Source organism: Triticum dicoccoides, chromosome 4B, assembly GCF_002162155.2.
Source record: "Triticum dicoccoides isolate Atlit2015 ecotype Zavitan chromosome 4B, WEW_v2.0, whole genome shotgun sequence".
Classification (NCBI taxonomy): domain Eukaryota; kingdom Viridiplantae; phylum Streptophyta; class Magnoliopsida; order Poales; family Poaceae; genus Triticum; species Triticum dicoccoides.
The window spans coordinates 463,032,426-463,049,398 of NC_041387.1; positions in this window are offsets into that span (position 1 = coordinate 463,032,426).

The following is a 16,973-nucleotide window of genomic DNA, read 5'->3' on the forward strand; positions in this document are numbered from 1 at the left end:
GGCACCATCGACCGGCTTCAGTTAGCAGCAGTAGCGAAGGAATCGCTCCATCGGGTTCAGTTAACAGCCATCGGTCGATCGCTCGGGTTCAGTAACGCATAGCCTACAGTGCAATCGCTCGGGTTCAGTTCGAGCTCAACGCCTCGCTCGGCTTTAGTTAGAGCCAACGCCTCGCACACACGCGCGTACGTACGAGAGAAACGCGCATCGCTCCGCCCCCGACCTCCCACCGTAACCGGCAACTCCCCGAAAATTTCCTCCCCCTCGCTTCTACCATGTTTTTTTCCGTCATGGATGGCCCAAAGAATGTCATGCAGCTGCGTCTCCGGCCCGCCCAGGACGAAAAGCCCATTTTCTGTCATTATTTTTTGTCATAGAAGTAGGAGCCCACCACATCTATGATGATACCGGGTTTTGTCACAATTATCGTCATAGAAGTGTCATATGTATGACAGAAAAAAATTTCGTTCGGCCCAAAATGTCACGGATGTGTCTTTTTTTTGTAGTGACATGGAGGTGCCTCTCGAGCCCTGGCCCAACATGGTTGATGGTGTTGGACACCATGGCTCACTCCGCTGGTGTGGGCGAGCCGCCCTGGCAAGGGCCTTGCCGGGTCCGCTGAGGCTTCCCTGGCAAGGGGCTTGCCAGGGAAACCTGCTTCGTCCATCTGCTCTCTGTGGTCTCGGTCTTTGGCGCTGCGCTGATTGTCTTGCGGCTTCGACTCCTCCCTTTTGCCCTGCTAAGTGCGACTCCGGCTTGTAGCTCTGACTACCCATGCACAAGTAAGGGGTACAAAGGAGTGCCCCTACTTTAGTACATGGACAGGAGCCCCCGGGCCTGGGTCACACATAGGCGCAATGCGTTGTTGGGCTAGACCCAAAACGGTGCGCGGGCAGACGGGGCGGTTTGCATTGTGGTAAAAACTTTTCGTCCACTGTGCTTCCCCACGACCCGCGTTGAATGTGCGAAGTGGGGGTTGCGCGTGTGCGTGTGACCGAAGCATGCTGGCGTCATCTTGTGGTGGACAGTAAAGAGGTGGCTTGCGTGTCTCCTTGAGACCGCAGCGCCACTGCTCATTTAGTGCCCTTACTTGGGAACCGTCGCTCCACGCGTCCCATTGCGCCCGCCCTCTTGCGCCACATTTGCGGTATGCATGACGCAGAGTGAATGACAGGTGCACAGGATACGAGAAGTCGAGCGCGCGTGGACCGATTCCCACACGCCTTTAATTGAGCGGGGAGGGCGGTTGACAACCCTGCCCGTTGTCACTTCAATGGGCCGGATTGGCTGAAAGGGGCGGCCGAGCCCCGCCCCCGCCCCTTTATAAAGAGGGGAGCGGGAGGAATGGCGCCTCTCAATCCTTCATCATCCGCTTCTCTCCGTTCTTGCTTCCTTCTTCCTTCTGCCATAGCGAGGGGGCGTGGCGACACTTCTCCGGTGGCGACGAGGGTCTTGGCTAGACAACACATTGCTTCTCCCCAACAGCTCATAGTGGCGGATCCTGCCATTAGAGGGAGGGGGAGGGGCGAGGTCGAGGCCGTCGCGGCGCTCGAGCGAGAGGAGGACGGGGCGGCATATCTACCTCGCCTCTGCCAGCAGCCCCTCCCCCGTTGGAGGGCCACGTCGGGGATAACCCTTACGAGTTCTTCATCAGGTTGCGCCAGCCGCCGCACCATCGTCTTCGCCTTCCGACTGCATTTGCACGGGAGATGGAGCTGGACCCACCGCAGGCGCTGCGGCTGCATATGAGGGGCTGTGGGAACAGTGGCACATGGGCCGATGTCGAGTTCCCCTCCCCTCACATCATGTATCTTCGCCGAGGGTGGAAGACTTTTGCACGCATCCACAGCCTGACGGAGGGGCTCACCCTCCATTTCAAATTAATGGAGAGCGGCCTCATCTCCGTCAAGGTCTTCGGGCACTTCGGGACTTGCGTAAGGTGCTCCATGGAGAGCTCCTCTGACGACGGAAACTCTTCCTCAAGCGAGAGTGATGAGGAGGACAGCGGGGCAGATGACGGGGACGAGTCCGACTAGGCGTCGGACGCCCCGCGCCTAGGCGGGTGCGGCAGCAGCAACATCTGCACCTGGCCTCTCCTCCGGCGGAATCTGCCGAGGGAGGGGCCAGCTCCTTGAACTTCTTGGGGTCGTCTCCTTGGGCGGCTGGCGTTGGGAGGCTGCAGAAGAGGAAGAGGGCGGGCGGCAAGGCCGTCAAGTCGGAGTACGCGGGCACCGACGCCTTCATCGTGTATTGACGTCCTGGCGCCTCCTCTTTGAGCTCTTCCCCGGCGTCGTCATCACCAGCCAGCCTTTGGACGGCCATCAAGACGTTCTCTTGGTGCTTTCTGCCGCTTGTAGCTTGCCTAGGCACCCCTTTTGCCCCTTTTCGCTTCCTTGACCTGCTTCCTAAGGAGAGGGACAAGAAAGGCATTACGAGCATCTTATCTCTTTTTAGTCTGTAAGCCTTCGGGCCTTTGTTAAATTTAGAACTTGTAATCCTCTTGCTCATGTTTTTCACTCCGTATGAACATTACCTGTACGGGATGTTTTAATGAAAAAGGGATGTTTGCTGGGTTTTTCGTTTGTGGGTGAAACCCGCGACAAGGAGCGAATCCTCGTTATTATTTATGATAAACATTTTTCGCCCGGCAAAGGCCTTAACGTCCCCCCACTTTGCTCGACCTTTGTCGCGCCCTTGGTGGAGGCAGAGATGAAGTGGGCTTAGGCTCCTCGTCCCATTTCCTTGCTGCTGCGACTACAACCAAATTCAGACCCAGGAGATAATCCTTGGGTACAGAAAAAGGGGATCACAGTAGCCTAGAAATAAAACGAGGTTTCACATACCCAGTTCCATATCGAAATGCATGATAGAGGATACAAGACTTATCTGGATCTGCAGCCCCTGGCAACCTCAGCTTGCCGCGGTTGGATCCTTGTACTTGCAGCCCCCGGCAAATTTGGTTTGCCGGGATCAGGACGCCGGTCGGTTCCCTTTCTTCCAAATAGCTCGGCAGAAGTGCTCATGTGCCCTGCGAACCAAAGAGGACAGAAAATAACAGAGAGACACGCACTTGACCTCTAAGCTAGGGGTTAGCCGCCGCTAATCACTATCAACTCTAACCGAGGAAGAGACTCGATCTAGCATGCATGCTATAACTTAGGGCACCAGCACTTTGTTTATTTATGCTCAGGGTCTGCGCCTGGCTTTGTACAAAGGGTTACATGCCTTGTCGGCAAGGCTTGTACAAAAGGTGGCTTGCTGGGGGGCCTGGCAGCCGCGCCTTATGGGTAAAACTTACGGAGATGCTCGATGTTCCAGGAGTTGCTCACTGGAATGGCATCTTCGGTCTCAGGGCGGACTACGCTGGGCCTGGTGACTCATGTTACCCGATAAGGTCCTTCCAACTTTGGCGTCAACTTGTTGGAATTCATGGCCGACTAAACGTGCCGAAGAACAAGGTTGGCTTCCTCAAAGCTCCGGGCATGAACCTTGCGGCTATGGTAGTGGTGCAAGGCTTGCTGGTAGCGTGCTACTCTCACAGCCGCCCGGAGATGATCTTCCTCAAGGAGCGTTGCGTCATCTTGCCGCAATCGCTCTTGCTCAAGCTCATCATAAGTGAGCACTCGAGGTGACCCGTATATGAGTTCCATGGCGAGAACTGCTTCTGCCCCGTAGACCAGGGCGTGTCTGGTCGATGGCTCGATTTGGCATCGTTCAGATCGACCAAAGAACCGCTGGCAACTCGTCAATCCAGCGCCTTCCGCTCTTGCGCAGCCTGTCAAAAGTCTTTGTTCTTAAGCCTTGCAGAACTTCAGCATTTGCTCTCTCTGCTTGGTCGTTGCTCCGTGGGTGTGCCACGGAAGCAAAATAGACCTTGCTGCCGAGATCCTCAATGTACTGCATGAAGGCGTGGCTTGTGAACTGTGTGCCATTGTCGGTGATGATCCTATTGGGTACCCCTAAATGGCAAACTAGCCCCTTGAAGAACTTGATGGCTGACTGTGATGTCACCTTCCTCACTGCTTCCACTTCTGGCCACTTTGTGAACTTGTCGATTGCAACGTACAAGTACTAAAAGCCCCCGACAGCATGAGGGAAAGGGCCCAACATGTCGAGCCCCCAGACCGAGAAGGGCCAGGAGAGAGGGATGGTTTGAAGGCCTTGAGCTGGTTGATGAAGCTTGGCATGCTTCACACTTGGTTACTAGTGTCGTCGCATCCTGGAGGGCAGTGGGCCAGAAGAAACCTTGCCGGAAAGCCTTGCTAGCAAGGGCCATCGACCCTATGTGGGAGCCACATATGCCTCCATGTATCTCTGCCAACAACTCTAGTCCTTCATCCCAAGAACTTCAATTTCACCCCATTCGGTCTTTTTTAGTACAAGGCGTTGTCAACGAATTGGTACAGAGCAGACCGGCGGGCTACTGTCTCTGCCTCTTCCTGCTCCTCAGGAAGCTCTCCTTTTTGGAGGAATTGGATGGTGTGTTGCACCCATGCTGGAGCCCATGGCTCGACGACAAGGATCAAAGGCATCTCGTCTGCCACGAGAGCGGCCGTCTCTACGGCTATGGCTTGAGGCCCTGCCGGGGTCGGTTGCCCCACGGCAGGATCGGCGTCCACGGCAGCATCTTCGCCAACGGCTCTGGGGAGTTCGGTGGGGAAGTACTTGTCGGGGCCTAGCTTCCTCCGCTTGTTCTGCTCAGTTGATGGTTCGACGGATGATTGAGTTAATCGAAGCAGAAAAGTACCTGGTTCCACAGGTAGCTTGAGGGCGGCGCGCTTTGACAGGTAGTCGGCGATGTCGTTTTCCGTCTGAGGGATGTGCTCTGCTTGTATACCGTCAAAGCAATCCTCCAGTTTCCTCACTTCATCGACGTAAGCTTCCATCAACGGGCTTTGATAATCTTTGTTGATCTGCCTGACAATGAGCTGCGAGTCGTCCCTGATGATGAGCTTTTTGACTGCGAGGTCCGCCGCGATCCTGAGACTGACAAGCAAGCCCTCGTACTCAGTAGTGTTGTTAGTTGACATCTCCCGGGGAAAGTGCATTTGGACGACATACCTGCACCGGCGCCTTGCAGTGAAAAAGCCCCATCAAAGTACATGATCCAGTTGTGGCTCGTTTCCTTGCCGGGGAGAGTGGTCTCCTGTACTTCTTCGTCGGGCGTCGAGGTCCATTCTGCAACGTACTCCGCCAAGACTCTGCTCTGGATTGTCGAGGTGCTCTTGAACTTTAAACCGAAACTCGACAGCTCTAGGGACTATTCCACGATCCTCCCCGTTGCATCTGGGTAATGCAGTATCCGTTGCAACGGGAGGCGGGTGACCACGGTGATGTCGTGCGCTTGGAAGTAATGACGCAACTTCTTGAGGCTATAAGGAGGTCGAAGAGCAGTTTTTGTACACCTGAGTACCTCGACCTAGCCCCCCGCAAGAGGGAGCTGATGAAGTAAACTGGGTGATGCACCATTTTCTTCTTCTGTGCCACTTCACCCGGTCACGCGGGCCCTGTCGCACTGGCGTCAGCCTCTGCCAAGGACTCGGTCTTGCCGGGATCGAGCCCTGCCGGGGAGGGTTCCGGTTCACCATCCATTGACTCTGCCGCTGCCGCTGCCTCTTCGTCGACCTCTCCCTGCGCCACTAGTGCAGCGCTAACCACCTGATTCATTGCCGCTAGGTGCAGCAGCAACGATTCTTGTGGTTTGGGCTCCTTCAAATCTTGCAGCGCTGCCTCGGCCTCCGGGGTCCACTCCATTGGGCCCATCTTCTTCAACATCTTGAAAAAGGGAAGGGCAAGCTCCGCGGACTTGGAGATGAATCTGCTCATGGCGGCAACCCAGCCAGTGAGCCGACGCACGTCTTTGATTTGCTTAGGTGTCTCAATCTGCTCGATGGCCTTGATCTTATCTGGGTTTGCCTCAATCTCGCGCTGCGACACAAAGAACCCAAGAAGCTTGCCGGACGGGACGCTGAAGACAGACTTCTCAGGGTTCAACTTGAGGTTGATCTTGTGCAGGTTCACAAATGTTTCCTCCAGATCTTGCACAAGTGTTGCTTTGTCCTTGGTTTTGACCACTATGTCATCTATATAAGCTTCCATATTTCTATGCAGCTGGGGCTCAAAACCAATTTGGATTGCTCTTGCAAATGTTGAGCCAGCACTCTTCAACGTGAAAGGCATCCGTAAAAAGCAATACATACCACATGGGGTGATGAATGTTGTCTTCTCCTCGTCTTCTTTCATCATGAAGATCTGGTGGTACCCTGAGTAGGCGTCGAGGAATGATAACAGGTCACACCCAGCCGTGGAGTTGACAATCTGGTCAATGCGCGATAACGGGAAGGGATCCTTTGGACAAGCTTTATTGATGTCTGTGTAATCAATACATAGTCTCCACTTCCCATTTGCCTTGCGCCCCACCACCGGGTTGGCCAACCACGTCGGATGGAGCAATCCCCTTACCAAGCCTGCCGCCTGTAGTTTTCTGATCTTCTCCGTGATGAACTCATGCCTTTCTAGAGCTTGCTTCCTGACCTTCTGCTTGACGGGCCATGCATGAGGACAGACAGCAAGATGGTGCTCAATCACTTCCCTGGGAACACCGGGGATGTCGGAGGCTTGCCATGCAAACACATCGACATTTGCCCGCAGGAAAGTGACGAGCTCGCTTTCCTATTTGCTGTCGAGGGTGGAGCTTATGGTAAAAGCTCCCCCCATGCCGTCCTCCTTGACGGGCACCTTCTTGGTCTCTAGTGGTGCAGCTCTGGACTTCTTGCTCTTGCCGGTGCTGCTTTCTGGCACGTCGTCAATGAGAGAGCAACACCCCGAAGAGGTGCGCTTGCCGGAGTGGGTGCGAGGGGTCTCACCGGTCTTTTTCCCTCCCTGGACTCCGTCGGCAGGAGCAGGTGCCTTAGCGGCAGCTGCTGCAACTGCTTCTCGGTAGAGTTGGTCGGCGCAAATCAATGCGTCTTTCTTGTCGGAGGGGACGGTGATGATGTTCATTGGCCCCAGCATCTTCAGCGTGTTGTAGGCATAATGTGAAGCCGCCATCAACTTGGCTAGTGCTTGGCGGCCGAGGATCCTGTTGTAGGGCAAGGGGATCTCGGCTACATCAAAGACAATCCTCCGTCCTGTAGTTTAGCTTGCCTCTGAACGTCACGGGCAGCGTGACCTTTCCCTTCAGCTGGCTCCTCGCCGGGTTGACCCCTTGGAACGTGCCCATCTCCTCGAGGTCTCCATCAGGGATTTGCAGCCTCTTGATCACAACAGGCGAGATCAAGTTCAGACCAGCCCTGCCGTCAACCAGCATCTTTGTCACCTTGAGGTTGCAGATTGTTGGTGAAACCAATAACGGCGAGCACCCGACCGCAGTAGTGCGGTCAGGATGGTCCTTGGTGTCGAAGATGATAGGCGTGCTGGACCACTTCAGCGGCTTCCGTGCATCGAGCGACGGATCTACCACTGTGATCTCACGTGCCCACTTCTTGAGCTGGCGGTGGGATGTATGCAGCGAGGCACCACCATCAACGCACATGGCTTCCGTGGCTTTCTGGAACTCATGGTCGCCGGACTCATCGTCCTTGTCATGATCATTGTCTTCCTACTTCTTGTCGCGGCCTCAGGCGGGCCTCTCCTGCTGATTATCTTTGCCGTCGCGGCCTCCTTGGCCGCCATGCTTCTTTTCGGATACCTCGACACCCTCTTGGCCCTTCTCCTTATCCCGCTGCTCATACTCGGCTTTATGCTTCTCAGCGAGCAGCTCCACTTGCTGGCAGTTCTGGAGATCATGGCCCTTGGCGCGGTGGATCTTGCAATACTGCTTGTCGGAGCCCCTGGCTTATTGGCGGCCGCCAAGGCCCGGCAAGCGGCACACCCGGCAACCTCCTTGCCAGGGTCACTCGCCTTGGGTTTGTTGGTAGCGCCGGTATCGTCGGATCCCTCAACGGCAAGCACGGTCTTGCCCTTGCGCTTCCTGTTACGGCGCCGACCCTTCTTTGCCGGGGTGGCGGTATCATCCATGGTGTCGGTTTCCACGCCGACGTCTTCTCTGGGGTACTTCCTTCCCTCTTCAGCGCGAGCGCACTGATCGGCCAGAACATAAAGTTCGGCCACATCCTTAACCTTGTTCATCGCCAGCTCCTCACGCATCTTACGATTGCGCACATTCTGATGGAATGCACTGATCACGGCGGCAGGATGAACGTCGGGGATGTTGTACTGCACTCGGCTGAACCTTTGGATGTACTTGCGCAAGTTTTCTCCTTCCTTCTGGGGGATGATATGCAAATCACTCGCCTGGCCATGAGCTTGGTGGCCTCCGGTAAAGGCGCCAACAAACTCATGACACAGATCCGCCCAAGAAGAAATGGAGTCCAACGGCAAGTGCATCAACCATGACATAACATTGGGATTGAGTGCCAACGGGAAGTAATTGGAAAGCACCTTATCGTCATGGCCCCCAACAGCTTGCATCGCGATGGTGTAGATGTTGAGGAACTTCGACGGGTGAGTCTTGCAATTGTACTTCTCGCCAATGTCGGGCTTGAATGTGTGGTGGGAGGGCCACTGGAACTACCGCAGCTCATGGGTGCAGGACGAACAACCCATCTCGTAGGGTAGGACACCGTATCCTCCCGGTGCCAGGTGCTCTGTAGTGGGCCTTGCTTACCTATCCGACTGGTGGCGCACATCACGCCGGCGCTCGATGGTGGTTCGAGCGTCTTCATGAGCTCGCTCCCGAAGAACTTGGCGTTGGTCGCGGTGGGTTCGCGGGTCGGACGACACTATGGAGATATCATCATGAGCATCGTCGCGACGGACCGACACCCCCGGCGGCTGGTATGGAGGAGGGGAGTGCACCGTGGCCGCATCGCCTCCGGCCCGACCTCCACTGGCATGCGGTGGCTCGATGGAACGACGGCCCACGGGTCCTGCCGGCCGCAACTCATCGTTGTTAGCGATGCCGACGAGGCTCCGGACGGTGGCCCTCCATTTGTCAAGCTTCTCCGCAGCGGGAGGAAAGTCGAGGAGCAGCTGCGCGCGTGCTAGGGCTTCTGCTGGTGTGGGCAGCAGAGAAAGCTGTGTGGACCGCGATGCGCTTCGACTTCTAACCACATTAGAAGGAGCTCCATCACGGCCCCGCGGCTGTCCGCCACCTCCGCCAGTACCTCAGCATGCATGCTGACCCTCCTCATCATGTGAAGGGCGCATGGGACTCTTCCCAGGGCGGTGCCCAGGGTCACCAGCGGGGCGGCGCTGCTCATCGCGCACGACCTAAGAAGACCGTCATGGGCACCGATGTTGGTGTCTTGGAGGTCGCTGCGCCACCGTCCGGCAGCATGACGACGCCCCTGGAGGGCCCCGCGCTGCCTGCGGGGGGGGGGGGGGCGACTCCGTCTCTGGAGCTCGTGATGCGTGGCTTGTCGCCTGACGTACGAACGACGCCACTCACCAGGCTTGGACTGCCAGGGTGATTTGGATGTTCGTGAGCCGTGCCATGGGTTCTCTCCGCGACTAGCTCGCTACTGGTCCGCACCGGTACTGGCAGTCCGGTCCCGGACGAACCGATCACCGTGGTCGTCTTCTTCTTAGGAGCCATGGAGATGAAGAACTGCTAGGCCAACTACTAGACCAGATTCTCACAATTGCGCCCCCTACCTGGCACGCCAAAGATGTCGGTGGGAAACGACACCTATGGGATCACAAGAATCCCTACTGTGGTTGCGGGGCATGGGGTTGTGAGAAGAGCAGGATTAGTAATCAGCACAAGGATCATTTACCCAGGTTCGGGCCGCGAGGATGCGTAAAACCCTAGTCCTGCTTTGGTGGATGTATTGAGTGTTCTTGAGCTCTTGAACTAGCTACGGTGGTTGTGTGGTTAAAAAGAGCCAAATCCCCCTCTAGTACGCCATGGGCCTCCTTTTATAGTCGAAACGGCTGCCACAGTGGCACACAGGAGGTGGAAAGGCTTACAGTGCTACGAGCTTATCGCTCGTATTACAGGACAAGGCGCATTTAATGCGCAGCTTAGGTGTCCTCTTGCTTTATCAGGGACGGGAGCGAGGCCCGTCCCATCCGTCGCCGCTCCTCCTCGCTTCAACACGCGCCTTGGCCAGCGATGCATGCGGCACCATGTAGGCAGGCATGCAACTAAGGTGGCGCGGTGGTGGAACCTCCATGAAGATCTGCATGCTGCCACGCAGGCGTGTGCTGAGTTGGCCTGGAAGCTGCATGTTGCCACACAGGTGCCTACCCAGCTGGTTGGGCTGGCAGCTGCATGCGAACGACAGTGCAGATCTGGTTGGTGCGGGCCTGGCAGTGGCCCTGCTGATGCCCTTGGCAAGGGTCTTGTTGGGTGGCCTGGCAAGGGTCTTGCCATGGTGTGGTGTCGTCCTCGGCAAGGATCTTGCCGGGGGTCTTGTGGGTTTCCTCGGCAAGGATTTTCTCGAGGGTCGTCGCTTTCCAACCTCATCTGATCTTGAATATTATTTGTCTTCACAAATAGCTGCATCCAACCATGGAGGTGCCTCTCGAGCCCTGGCCAAACGTGGTTGATGGTGTTGGAGACCGTGGGTTCGAGAGTGTCTCACTCCACTGGTGTGGGCGAGCTGCCCCGGCAAGGGCCTTGTCGGGGCCGCTAAGGCTGCCCCAGCAAGGGGCTTGCCAGGGAAACCTGCTTCGTCCATCTGCTCTCTGTGGTCTCGGTCTTTGGCACTGCGCTAATTGTCTTGCGGCTTCGACTCCTCCCTTTTGCCCTGCTAAGTGCGGCTCCGGCCTGTGGCTCTGACTGCCCGCGCACAAGTAAGGGGTACAAAGGACTGCCCCTACTTTAGTACACCGACAGTATTCCTCGCTGGGTGAAACGGAAAAGGATCTCCCATCGAGATTCTGCCGGTACTTATAGTGCAGTAGAAGGTCCAAGGCCACCGGCTAAATCTACAAACAGAGTATCACCTGCTCCACCAGCTACAGCATCCGCTTCAACTGTACCAACATCTCAACTAGTTACTTGTTCGTTTACTTCGGAACTAGCCAGTTCCCAAGCTGCCTTCACACCTAACACTACTTCGGAAGCACTGCCAACACAACAGGACTTGGCAAGATCAGATGAACCTCATGAGCATCTACACCAAGACGGTACTTGACCGAGTCAAGTTGCAGTTGCATGCTCCTTTATATGTACTCTCACAGTTTGATGTACACTAACACTTTCCATATTTGTTGTTGAACTAGCACCACGGCGCAAGCGGAAACAGACATCAGGGATAATGCTTGACAGATTAACAAAATCTAAAGGAGGAAGAATGGAGATCCATTTTGAGGCAGGTTTAAAAAGGCCACGTGATGCTACAGAGTCAGCCAAGTTAGTATTAGAGGCAGCCGTTGCCGTTAGGTGTCATGCACGTATCCTCCCAACGTGGATCCAGTACAGGAATGAGAAAGACAATACCCAGTTTAACACCTTCCTTGACCATTTATCCGTAAGTGATGTTATTCATCGCAATTAGTAATATTGTCTTGCTCTATCCCATACTTTCTAGTTTCCTCCTAATAATACTCACATTCTTTTTTCAACGGATGAGGTTCAAGTTGGATCGGAAAGATGATGCAACTAAACAAGCATGCACTCATTTTTTTAGTCTTCTCTGTGACAGTATCGGTACCACCTTCGAAAATCTCACTTTGAAGGCAAGGCTAACAATGAAATCGCCCAAACATCTCCAATGGAATATATTATAGATGAAGACTGGACAGCCCTTGTTAAACACTGGTCTGATCCAAAGTATCAGGTAGGCTATATGTATTTGATCAGACCACATATTGAACATGTATTTTTGTATGTGCCTTACAAGTGTATCTTCTTCTGTGCTAACTGTTTGAAGAACAAACCAACCGTTCTAAAGTGAAATTCCAACAGACAACAGGATCTCGTAGCTATATTGCACACTGCGAGGCTCTTGTAAATAGCTGCCACTTCCTTCTTTTTTCTGTGCCATATTATCGTATCTATATTGACTTGTTCCAAATACAGAGGAAAGCCCATACGGACCAAAAAGAACCTGAACCGAATGCAGTGCAAATCTTCAAGGATTTCCACACTAGCAAGATGAAGGGCATGAGCACACCAGTTCAAGCCGCTGTTGTAAGTCCTTACTCCTCCTGCCTTTGAACTAATTGGTACTGTGATGTGTTCATTTAACTACTTGGTTTGCAGCCAATGTCAGTTACTCTATTCACTTTTATACACAGTTGTCTTAACGTACCATTTCACCTTACATGGTTTAAAAGAGATGAAGGATATTCTTTTGGTCTTGGTCTATAATCTAGTTGTTGTGTTCACGTGCACACACAATGATAAAATAGCCTATTTGTTTTATATCTATTTGGCCATGATATGAATGATGTCATACTATGTTCATCCTACTTTAAACCATGTCTCTTTATCCTTAGATGTCAACGAATGTGAGGAAATAGACAATACAGTAGGCATGCTACATGGACATATGTCCTGAAAGTGATTTTATTATGTAGTTGGCACTACAATACATGCTAATGTATTACAGTAGTTCACCGAAATAAGTTATGTATAAACGAGTAACCTACTTTGTTTGTTTTTGTCTCATTAGTAACTTATCTGGTACACTAATCTACAAGTTCAAACTTTCAGGAACCTATGGAACAAATGATTGAACAGCCACAACCACCTGAAGGTGACGAGGCTACCACAGGCACGTTGTCACCTCTTGGTGCAGTGCGTCAGTATCTCTCCACTAATAGTGCAAAAAGGACCTTCCTGCGTAATTCTGGGTTGGTTGTGAAGGTAACCTCGTCCAAATCGCCTACTGAACAAAATCTTCCTGCTAGACAGAGTGATATATTTGTGCTCCAGACACAAGTCCAATCCCTAATGGACGTCGTTTTGGAAACAAGAATAGTGGTTGAAAAATGTCGTCAAGATATGAATGGTTTTGAAACTAGACTATCAGATATTCGCTTCGTTCTTCAAGAGCAATGGCAGAAAAAGGTGAAGATCGTGCTGCTCCATCAAATTCTACAGCCTGAAATATTAGCACTTAGGTCAAACGATTTGTCCTTCTATACATCTGATGGTGCTTTTATCTGCAAGGACTGTAAACCTTATGCCAACAGGCCTTTTGTTGTATGGTTGGAATTTATTTTGTTGTGATACAACATTTATGGTGCCGCCAAAGGCTGCAGTAATTATGACACTATTTTTGTAATGTATTCGGCCAAAAGCTTCGTAGGAGCCCGACATGCCAACATTCATCGGGCACATTCCAATTGGGCTAAAAATGATTGTGGGCTGAAATTTGCATGTAGCCCACTAAAAATATTTGGGCCAAAATGAGCATAAGGTTTCATATTTTTCTAGTAGGCCTGTGCCCATAGTGGGCCTGTCGGTGTCAAAACCGGCGGATCTCGGGTAGGGGGTCCCGAACTGTGCGTCTAGGCGAATGGTAACAGGAGACAAGGGACACGATGTTTTTACCCAGGTTCGGGCCCTCTCGATGGAGGTAAAACCCTACTCCTGCTTGATTAATATTGATGATATGAGTAGTGCAAGAGTAGATCTACCACGAGATCAAAGAGGCTAAACCGTAGAAGCTAGCCTATGGTATGATTGTTGTTCGTCCTACGGACTAAAACCCTCCAGTTTATATAGACACCGGAGAGGGCTAGGGTTACACAGAGTCGGTTACAATGGTAGGAGATCTACATATCCGTATCGCCAAGCTTGCCTTCCACGCCAAGGAAAGTCCCATCCGGACACGGGACGAAGTCTTCAATCTTGTATCTTCATAGTCCAGGAGTCCGGCCAACGGTGATAGTTCGACTATTCGGAGACCCCCTAATCCAGGACTCCCTTAGTAGCCCCTGAACCAGGCTTCAATGACGACAAGTCCGGCGCGCATATTGTCTTCGGCATTGCAAGGCGGGTTCCTCCTCCGAATACTTCATAGAAGATTTTGAACACAAGGATAGTGTCCGGCTCTGCAAAATAAGTTCCACATACCACCGTAGAGAGAATAATCTTTACACAAATTCAATCTGCTAACGTATTCTGCGGCGTGACGTCACACCACGGCCAAGCCTTTATTTGAATCGTTTTTACTGTCCCACCTCAGCGTGTTTAGCGAGGCGGTTTCTTTGGCACGTCTTGTCAAAGCAGAGATCGTGTCGCCTTATTCCAGGATTCTCATTAATACGAGTGTGGGTAACCTAGTCATGCCCGTTGGCGCGCCTCCTCTATCGAAGGCGAGTCCCGAACGGTCACGGGGAGGGCTCTTGGTATTGAACCTCTTTATAACGAGACCCAGGCCCGCTCCTTTCTTTCAATCTCAATCGAATCCGCCCCTCGCCTCGAGTTCCAACACCCAAAGCTCTAGATTCAGGCGCTTCGGACTTCCGAGGATGTCTGGCTCCGACCTGCAAGGCCGGTGGATGCCTTCCTCTGTCACGGAAGAAGACGCGTTAAAGCTGAGAGACGCCCGATATCTAACCGGCGAAATTTCACACAGGCTGCCTGCCCAAGGGCAGGTTATTCCCACTCCCAAGCCTGGTGAGAGCGTGGTGTTCATGTCTCACATCCTTCGGGGGTTAGGCTTCCCGACGGACCCCTTCGTGAGGGGGCTCATGTTTTATTATGGGCTGGAATTTCATGACTTGGATCCGGAGTCCATCCTCCACATCTCATCGTTCATTGTCGTATGTGAAGCCTTCCTCCGCATTACCCCTCACTTTGGGTTGTGGCTCAAAACCTTCAAAGTGGAACCGAAGATGATCAGGGTGCAGCAGGCAGAGTGCGGAGGGGCTGTTATAAGCAAGAATGTTGAAGCTCCATGACCCGAGGGCTCTTTTCAAGAGGAGCTTAGTTTGTGGCAACAAGAGTAGTTTTATATCATAGCTCCCAGGGGCACCAAATGGGTGGCGCCACCTGCCTTTCACTCGGGTCCTCCACCGCGGCTGGTGCCATGGGTCAATAAAGGGCTCAACTGGGGGCCGTCCAAGGATGTGCCCTTGTTGCAGGGCCGTATTCGAGACCGCCTAGAGAGAGAGAGATCAATCCGGTCGTAGTAGCGCAGGTCATGCTGATTCGTCGCACCCTGCCCTGCAAACGTCGCCCCCTCCGCCTGTGGGAGTTCAATCCGGAGGGACCACGACCTCTCCAACATCTTATGGGCGTAACCCCCCTGGAGATGTACCAACTGTTCTTCGGATCACAAGCAATGTGTCCGGACTTGACCGAGGACGCATGTCTGAGCTGCAACCGCCCGGATACTCAAGTAATTAGTCCTTTACCCGGACATGCTATCCGTATATCTATCATAAACTTGCCTTTAAAAGAGTTGTCCCTTGAACAGGAGTGGATAGCGAAAGCAAAACTAATCCGGTGTCCAACCCCCCTCCCTGAGACCACGCCGGATCCCGTGTTAACCAGGATGCTAGAGGCTGCGCCTTTTGAAGAAGGCGAAGGGGGGAACAAGGGAGCTACTACCTCCACGAAGGAGTTTATCAAGAAAGGAGGGATCGAGAATCCCTCCCTCCAAGGGGAGAAGAGGACTGCTTCTGAAGATCCGGAGACCAAGGCCTCGAAGCGGGGGGAGAAATCCTCGCCAGAGGGTCCTGCGCCGGGAGATGCCACGGCCGCACTATTTCCCCAAGGAGATCAGTTCTCCAGTGAGCCGTAAGTAAAGAGGGGCGTTTTCTTAAAATGACAGACATCCCTGTTTTATCTCTGAAGATAACCGAAATTTTTCCTTGCAGTTCGGATCTCAGCCCTTCTCAGCAGAGCTCGTCTTCAGGGGATCTTGATCCGGAGATGATGGAGAGCGAAACGCCTCCGCTTGCCGTACCGTCATGCGAGGCGGACGACCCTGAGGTGTCGTCACGGAGGGTTTCTCCGAATCCGGCGGGGCCTGAAGGCAGTCGTATGTCCCATCAAAGCCCTCCGCGTCCGGCCTTCGAAAAAGGCCGTCGGATGAGTCCGGCACCGACTGGTGTACGGTCGGAGGAGCTGAAAGATCTGCTCGGGCGAGCATCTATCTCGGAAGATCACCGTGCGCTAATGGGTACGGTGATTGAAAGGATTTCATCCGCTAAAAGCGGATTGCATGACGCCGTCACAAGTTTACTGACGGATTTTGAGGTACGCAAAATGATGTACCTTCTGACAGTTCTGCATATAGAATGCACCCTGTATAGATAGTAGCCCCTGAGACTCAGTGCATTGTCCAAAATGACAGCGCGCCAAGGATCATAATACCAGGTATAATACGCGCTCTTCCTATGTAGGTGGCGAAGCGTCCGGTGGCAAGCCAGACTGATGAATTTGCCGAACTAAAGCGGTAACTTGACGTGGCGGATTCTGACATCGCGCTTGTCAATAAGCGGCTTGACGAGTCACAAGGTATGCAGCTTCTCCACGGACACCCGGTAAGGTAGCTTAATGTCTGTGACTTACAACATGTATGCTTGACACAGATGGTGCTGCTGCCATGGAGAACCTTCGGGCGGAACTCACCCGAGCCAAGGAGCAAGCCCGGAAAAGTGATGCGGCTGCCTTAAAAGTGGCTGAAGAGATGAGAGCCGAATAGGCTGCTCACTGCCGAAGCAAGAAAGAAATGGCCAAGATGGCCGTAAAGTTGAATAATGCTACCGACCGTTGCGAGCTTCTTGAAAAAGAAGTTCGAGCGGAACAAGAGGACCTGAAAAAGGCCGCTACTGAGGCCAAGGATGCTCGCTCTGCGATGAGAGCTAGAAAAGAGGAGCTACGTCAGGCCGAAGATATTGCGGCTGGAAAGCCTTTTCTGCTGCAGAGGAAATTTACGGATCCCAAGTATGCTCAGTTGGGCCAGCTGTGGGGTGCAGAGGATGCTTATCTGGACTTGGCGGCGAGTGCCGCAGACGCGGCCGAACACTTCGTAGGCCAAAAGGATCACGGAATGGAAGAG